This window comes from Oncorhynchus gorbuscha, unplaced genomic scaffold, assembly GCF_021184085.1.
Source record: "Oncorhynchus gorbuscha isolate QuinsamMale2020 ecotype Even-year unplaced genomic scaffold, OgorEven_v1.0 Un_scaffold_6826, whole genome shotgun sequence".
Lineage (NCBI taxonomy): Eukaryota > Metazoa > Chordata > Actinopteri > Salmoniformes > Salmonidae > Oncorhynchus > Oncorhynchus gorbuscha.
Genome location: NW_025750342.1, coordinates 6,557 through 14,871, shown reverse-complemented (window position 1 = coordinate 14,871; position 8,315 = coordinate 6,557). Strand labels below are relative to the sequence as shown.

At 46.2% G+C, this 8,315-nt stretch overlaps 1 long non-coding RNA gene across 1 annotated transcript; it reads right to left on the bottom strand.

The window, feature by feature from the left end:
- Positions 1-3,200: 3,200 nt before the first annotated feature.
- LOC124029560 lies at positions 3,201-4,285 on the bottom strand. The gene is made up of 3 exons (XR_006837799.1): positions 4,244-4,285; positions 3,643-3,727; positions 3,201-3,243 (listed from the first exon to the last, which is right to left on the bottom strand). It is a non-coding gene; the product is annotated as an uncharacterized LOC124029560 (long non-coding RNA).
- Positions 4,286-8,315: the final 4,030 nt, after the last annotated feature.

Sequence of the window (8,315 nt, the reverse complement as noted above, 5' to 3'; positions counted from 1 at the left end):
CTGAACACTGAGCTCAACATCAAACACACAACACAGATTCACAACTGAACACTGAGCTCAACATCAAACACATCAACATGGATTCATAACTGAACAATGAGCTCAACATAAAACACATCAACATGGATTCACAACTGAACACTGAGCTCAACATTAACACGGATTCACAACTGAACACTGAGCTCAACATTAACACGGATTCACAACTGAACACTGAGCTTAACATCAACATGGATTCACAACTAAACACTGAGCTCAACATCAAACACACATCACACATTACAACTGAACACTGAGCTCAACATTAACATGGATTCACAACTGAACACTGAGCTCAACATCAAACATCAACATGGATTCACAACTGAACACTGAGCTCAACATCAAAATTCACAACAACACTGAGCTCAACAAACTGGATTCAACTGAACACTGAGCTCAACATTAACACGGATTCACAACTGAACACTGAGCTCAACATCAACATGGATTCACAACTAAACACTGAGCTCAACATCAAACACACATCAACACATGAACACTGAGCTCAACATTAACATGGATTCACAACTGAACACTGAGCTCAACATCAAACACATCAACATGGATTCACAACTGAACACTGAGCTCAACATCAACACGGATTCACAACAGAACACTGAGCTCAACATCAACATGGATTCACAACTGAACACTGAGCTCAACATAAAACACATCAACATGGATTCACAACGGAACACTGAGCTCAACATCAACACGGATTCACCAACTGAACACTGAGCTCAACATCAACACATATTCACAACTGAAGACTGAGCTCAACATCAACACATATTCACAACTGAACACTGAGCTCAACATCAACACGGATTCACAACAGAACACTGAGCTCAACATCAACACATATTCACAACTGAAGACTGAGCTCAACATCAACACATATTCACAACAGAACACTGAGCTCAACATCAACACGGATTCACAACAGAACACTGAGCTCAACATCAACACATATTCACAACTGAAGACTGAGCTCAACATCAACACATATTCACAACAGAACACTGAGCTCAACATCAACACATATTCACAACTGAAGACTGAGCTCAACATCAACACATATTCACAACTGAACACTGAGCTCAACATCAACACATATTCACAACTGAACACTGAGCTCAACATCAACACATATTCACAACTGAACACTGGGCTCAACATCAACACATATTCACAACTGAAGACTGAGCTCAACATCAACACATATTCACAACTGAACACTGAGCTCAACATTAACACAGATTCACAACTGAACACTGAGCTCAACATCAACACGGATTCACAACAGAACACTGAGCTCAACATCAACACACGTTTTAATAACGGTGTGTTCTCACCCTGAAGATGGTCCTTATGTAGTGAGTGATGAGGTAGTTGTTGATGTTCAAAGGCAGAGTCAGCTGAGGATCCACCTGGACCTTAGGGGCCTGGACCAGAGCTAGGCACTCAGAGTGGAGCTCCCTGCCACCTAGACACACAGAGAGACGTGAGGAGCTGGACCAGAGCTAGGCACTCAGAATGGAGCTCCCTGCCACCTAGACACACAGAGAGACGTGAGGAGCTGGACCAGAGCTAGGCACTCAGAATGGAGCTCCCTGCCACCTAGACACACAGAGAGACGAGGAGCTGAGCTCCCTGCCACCTAGACACACAGAGAGACGTGAGCTGGACCAGAGAGCTAGGCACTCAGAATGGAGCTCCCTGCCACCTAGACACACAGAGAGACGTGAGGAGCTGGACAAGAGCTAGGCACCAGAGTGGAGCCCCTGCCACCTAGACACACAGAGACGAGGAGCTGGACCAGAGCTAGGCACTCAGAATGGAGCTCCCTGCCACCTAGACACAGAGAGACGGAGGAGCTGGACAAGAGCTAGGCACTCAGAGTGGAGCCCTCCCTCCACCTAGACACACAGAGATGTGAGGAGCTGGACCAGAGATAGACTGCAGATGTGAGGAGCTGGACCAGAGATAAACACTCAGAGTGGAGCTCCCTGCCACCTTGACATACAGAGAGATGTGAGGATCTGGACCAGAGCTAGACAGGGAGATGGGAGGAGATGGACCAGAGCAAGACAGAGAGATGGGAGGAGCTGGACCAGAACTAGACAGAGAGATGGGAGGAGCTGGACCAGAGCTAGACAGCGAGATGGGAGGAGCTGGACCAGAGCTAGACAGAGAGATGGGAGGAGCTGGACCAGAGCTAGTGTGTTATTCAGGATAATAGCCTACCTGCTGTAGCCTGCAGCAGAAACCCCAACTCAGCAGGGATGGGCAGAGTTGTAACGTTCACCACTTCTCTGTTGGCCCGCTCCTACACAGAGGGGTTAGAGGTCAGGGGTCAGTCAAGGGTTCAGATCAAATCTAGGGTCACCACATTTAAAACACTCAAATGAGGACAATATATTCTATTATTCTATTATTCTGGTGTTCTACAATTCTAATATTCAAGTATTGCATTATTATAAAATTATATTATTATATTATTCCATTATTATGATATTCTAGTATTCTATAATTTTTGTATTCAATTATTCAATTATTCTACTATTCCAGTATTATAGTATTCTACTATTCTAGAATTCTATTATCCTAGTATTCTAGAATTCTTAGTATTTTTAGTATTCTATTATTCTATTATTCTAGTATTCTGGTATTCTAATATTCTAGTATACTAGTATTCTAGTATTCCAGTAGTCTAATATTATATTATTCTAATATTCTTGTATTCTAGTATTCGAGTACTATAGTTTTCTAATATTCTAGAATTCTAGTATTCCAGTATTCTATTATTCTAATATTCTAGTATTCCAGTATTCTAATATTCTAGTATTGTAGTATTCTAGTATTCCAGTATTCCATTATTATAATATTCCATTATTCTAGTATTCTAGTATTATATTATTCTAGGATGCTAATATTTTTAGAATTCTAGTATTCTAAATCCACCTTTTTCCCCCACAGTTTACTGATGTTTGAATTTGTTGATGAAACCCGGGACATGATTGTTTGATTGCAGGACATGGGGTCAAAGTGTCAAAGTGAGGGACTGTCACGCACATTCCAGGACATGTGGTAACACTAATTCACCAATCAGAGGTGGAGTCAGAAGGAAAGGGACGAGGTCTTTACCTCCTCTATCCTCCTGAACTCCTCCTCGGCTCTCCTGATTGGCTCGATCTCCGCCTGAAAGGAACCCAAACATTAAACACTCATCACTCAATCCCTTCTGTTTCGGACCCTGGTGTGTGTGTGTGTGTCCATCCCTGTGTGTGTATCCGTCTGTGTGTGTGTGTGTGTGTGTCTGTCCATGTGTGTGTGTGTGTATGTGTGTGTGTGTCCGTCCCTGTGTGTGTGTCCGTCTGTGTGTGTGTGTGTGTGTGTGTGTGTGTGTGTGTGTGTGTGTGTGTGTGTGTGTGTGTGTGTGTGTGTGTGTGTGTGTGTGTGTGTGTGTGTGTGTGTGTGTGTGTGTGTGTGTGTGTGTGTGTGTGTGTGTGTGTGTGTGTGTGTGTGTGTGTGTGTGTCTGTCCATGTCTGTGTGTGTCCATCCCTGTGTGTGTGTCTGTCTGTGTGTGTGTGTGTTACCTTCACATAGCTTCGACGGTTGATGTAGAGCAACACGATGGAACGGAACTTGATGAGGTACTTCCTCTTCAGAGCAAACCTCTTCCTGTTTACAGAGAGACATGCTCTGATTGGCTGATTACAGAGAGAGAGACAGGGTCTGACTGGCTATTTAGAGAGAGACAAGCTCCGATAAACTGTTTTACAGGAAGACATGCTCTGATTGGCTGTTTACAGAGAGAGAGACGGGGTTTGATTGGACAAAACCATAAGAACTTTACAGAAGGAAAAAAGTGTGTGTGTGTGTGTGTGTGTGTGTGTGTGTGTGTGTGTGTGTGTGTGTGTGTGTGTGTGTGTGTGTGTGTGTGTGTGTGTGTGTGTGTGTGTGTGTGTGTGTGTGTGTGTGTGTGTGTGTGTGTGTGTGTTTACCTTGCCAGGTGTCCTCTACAGTAGGTCTGTAGATGAATCATGGTGTTTTAGCGGTGTGTGTGTGTGTGTGTGTGTGTGTGTGTGTGTGTGTGTGTGTGTGTGTGTGTGTGTGTGTGTGTGTGTGTGTGTGTGTGTGTGTGTGTGTGTGTGTGTGTGTGTGTGTGTGTGTGCGTGTGTGTGTGTGTGTGTTTACCTTGCCAGGTGTCCTCTACAGTAGGTCTGTAGTTGAATCATGGTGTTTCGAACTTGTTCCGTCTCTTCCTGATGAAGTACAGCCGTGTGTAGCGCTGCAGGGTCACGGCGGCCACGTGGAACACCAGATCACGCTTCCACTCCATCAGTTGGTACAGATCCTCCTTCAGGAACATCTACACATGGGGATCACCATATTACCCTTCCTCTCCAGCTCCTCCTTCACAGCTAGATCACTCCTTCAGGAACATCTACACATGGGGATACTAGATCACCCTTCCTCTCCTACAGCTCCTCCTTCAGGAACATCTACACATGGGGACACTAGATCACCCTTCCTCTCCTACAGCTGGTACACCTCCTCCTTCAGGAACATCTACACATGGGGACACTAGATCACCCTTCCTCTCCTACAGCTCCTCCTTCAGGAACATCTACACATGGGGACACTAGATCACCCTTCCTCTCCTACAGCTCCTCCTTCAGGAACATCTACACATGGGGACACTAGATCACCCTTCCTCTCCTACAGCTCCTCCTTCAGGAACATCTACACATAGGGACACTAGATCACCCTTCCTCTCCTACAGCTCCTCCTTCAGGAACATCTACACATGGGGACACTAGATCACCCTTCAACTCCTACAGCTGGTACACCTCCTCCTTCAGGAACATCTACACATGGGGACACTAGATTACCCTACCTCTCCAACTTAGCATGTCAGTTAAGAACAAATTCTTATTTACAATGACTACACCGGCCAAACCCGGGCGACGCTGGTATATATGGGACTCTCCATCACGGCCGGTTGTGGTGCAGCTGGAATCAAACCATGGTGTCTGTAGTGACGAGTCCAGCGCTGAGATGCAGTGCCTTAGACCGCTGCGTCACTCGAGAAATGACCACTAATACAGGTGTGCCAAGCTTGTAGCGTCAACACAGCCCCCCCACCCCTCCTCACCTTGGTAACTCCTACTTGGTATGTTCCAGGTTTAACAGGACAGAGTTTATAGATCATCTCAACACAGCCCCCCCACCCCTCCTCACCTTGGTAACTCCTACTTGGTATGTTCCAGGTTTAACAGGACAGAGTTTATAAATCATCTGAACACAGCCCCCCCCCCTCCTCACCTTGGTAACTCCTACTTGGTATGTTCCAGGTTTAACAGGACAGAGTTTATAGATCATCTCAACACAGCCCCCTCCTCCTCACCTTGGTAACTCCTACTTGGTATGTTCCAGGTTTAACAGGGCAGAGTTTATAGATCATCTCAACACAGCCCCCCCACCCCTCCTCACCTTGGTAACTCCTACTTGGTATGTTCCAGGTTTAACAGGACAGAGTTTATAGATCATCTCAACACAGGTCTCCCCGTCCGCTGGAGGTACCTCCTTTAGACACAGTAACGCCTTGTACCTGAGGAACACACACACACTTTATATGTAGCACAGCAACATCGTTCCTGGTCTGGACAACACTGATCTCAGACCAGAGGAAGTACCACCTCCTAGGAGACCACAGGAGAGACTCATGGACAACACTGGTCTCAGACCAGAGGAAGTACCACCTCCTAGGAGACCACAGGAGAGATTCATGGACAACACTGGTCTCAGACCAGAGGAAGTACCACCTCCTAGGAGACCACAGGAGAGATTCATGGACAACACTGGTCTCAGACCAGAGGAAGTACCACCTCTTGGAAGACTAAAGAAGTGCTTAATGGACAATACTGGTCTCAGACCAGAGGAAGTACCACCTCTTGGAAGACTAAAGAAGTGCTTAATGGACAACACTGGTCTCAGACCAGAGGAAGTACCACCTCTTGGAAGACTAAAGAAGTGATTAATGGACAACACTGGTCTCAGACCAGAGGAAGTACCACCTCTTGGAAGACTAAAGAAGTGATTAATGGACAACACTGGTCTCAGACCAGAGGAAGTACCACCTCTTGGAAGACTAAAGAAGTGATTAATGGACAACACTGATCTCAGACCAGAGGAAGTACCACCTCTTGGAAGACTAAAGAAGTGATTCATGGACAACACTGGTCTCAGACCAGAGGAAGTACCACCTCTTGGAAGACTAAAGAAGTGATTCATGGACAACACTGGTCTCAGACCAGAGGAAGTACCACCTCTTGGAAGACTAAAGAAGTGATTAATGGACAACACTGGTCTCAGACCAGAGGAAGTACCACCTCTTGGAAGACTAAAGAAGTGATTCATGGACAATACTGGTCTCAGAGGACGAGCTGCCCTGAACAACAGAGAGCTACGGCATATTATTAGTCTGGGCCGCCAAAAGCAAATAAGTGAGTGATGCCACTAAAGGCTGTGACTTCCTGTCATGTGACCCACCTGGTGAGGAATTGGTAGAAGGGTATTCTGATTGGGTATCCCTCCTTCCTGATGCGTATGGTCTCCAGGATACCAGAGTAACGTAGTTGAGTCTTCACCAGCTCCATCTCAAACTGGCCCGGCTCCTTGTGCTGGTTTGGCTTGATGCAACGTACAAAGTACGGGTTACATCTGTAGAGACACACTTAGAATGTAAAACCTTTAACCTTAGCATGAGGAACGTAGAACCCTAGAATGCTGTACTCAGAACTCTAGAACCCCAGAACCCGGAAGCACAGAACCCTAGAATTAGAACCATAGAATGCTGTACTCAGAACTCTAGAACCCCAGAACTCGGAAGCCCAGAACCCTAGAATTAGAACCATAGAATGCTGTACTCAGAACTCTAGAACCCCAGAACTCGAAGCCCAGAACCCTAGAATTAGAACCATAAAATGCTGGACAGGATATAGTCTTAAAAATTCTAGGGCACCAATTGGTTGAATAAATGTTTTCATTTCAACGTGGAATAGACATTGAATTGTCCGTGCCGAATGGGTATGTAGTATATAACGGCAGAACCCCTAGAACCCTGACCTCTCCATCTTCTCCACCAGGTCCTGCAGACTGCTCTGGAACTTGGCGCTGACGGTGTTGCCGGCGAGGCGGCGGGCGGTGGAGCCCCTCCTGGCGGCAGAACGCTGTTGAGACGCCAGACCCTCACTGTGTTGGAGGAACAGGTTGGACACCATGCGGTTCTTACTGCTACTGAACAGCTCCAGAACGTCCTGACGCACCAGGTCAAAGTTCTTATGGAGGAACTTATGCACCTAGAACAGGGGGAGGGGAGATAATGTTAGGAGGACATCAACAGGGGGAGGGGAGATAATGTTATAACATCAACATGGGGAGGGTAGATAATGTTAGGAGGACATCAACAGGGGGAGGGGAGATCATGTTAGGAGGACATCAACAGGGGAGGGGAGATAATGTTAGGGGGACATCAACAGGGGGATGGTAGATAATGTTAGGAGAACATCAACAGGGGAGGGTAGATAATGTTATAACATCAACAGGGGGATGGTAGATAATGTTAGGAGGACATCAACAGGGGGAGGGTAGATAATGTTAGGAGGACATCAACAGGGGGAGGGTAGATAATGTTATAACATCAACAGGGGGAGGGTAGATAATGTTAGGAGGACATCAACATGGGGAGGGTAGATAATGTTATAACATCAACAGGGGGATGGTAGATAATGTTATAACATCAACAGGGGAACGATAGAATGGATTGTTTTATTGCTTCAGGTGTGTGTGTGTGTGTGTGTGTGTGTGTGTGTGTGTGTGTGTGTGTGTGTGTGTGTGTGTGTGTGTGTGTGTGTGTGTGTGTGTGTGTGTGTGTGTGTGTGTGTGTGTGTGTGTGTGTGTGTGTGTGTGTGTGTGTGTGTGCTGTGCGTGCGTGCGTGTGTGTGTGTGTGTTTACTTGGTATGTGACTTTCCCAGCGTAGTGTTTCAGTGTGAACTCTGGGAGGGGCATCTTTGGCCGGGCATACAGATCGCTGTTCCCGTGGTGATAGTTGCACTTCTGAGGAAGGTGTGGTCTGTCGCCTTGTCAACAGGACAACAGGAACAGGAAGTTACACTCCGAGTCACAGAGTTACGGGACTAGGGCTGTTTCTAACTCGCGAAGTTGGTCCACGTTATTTACAATTAATCCTTCATTTAAGCAAAG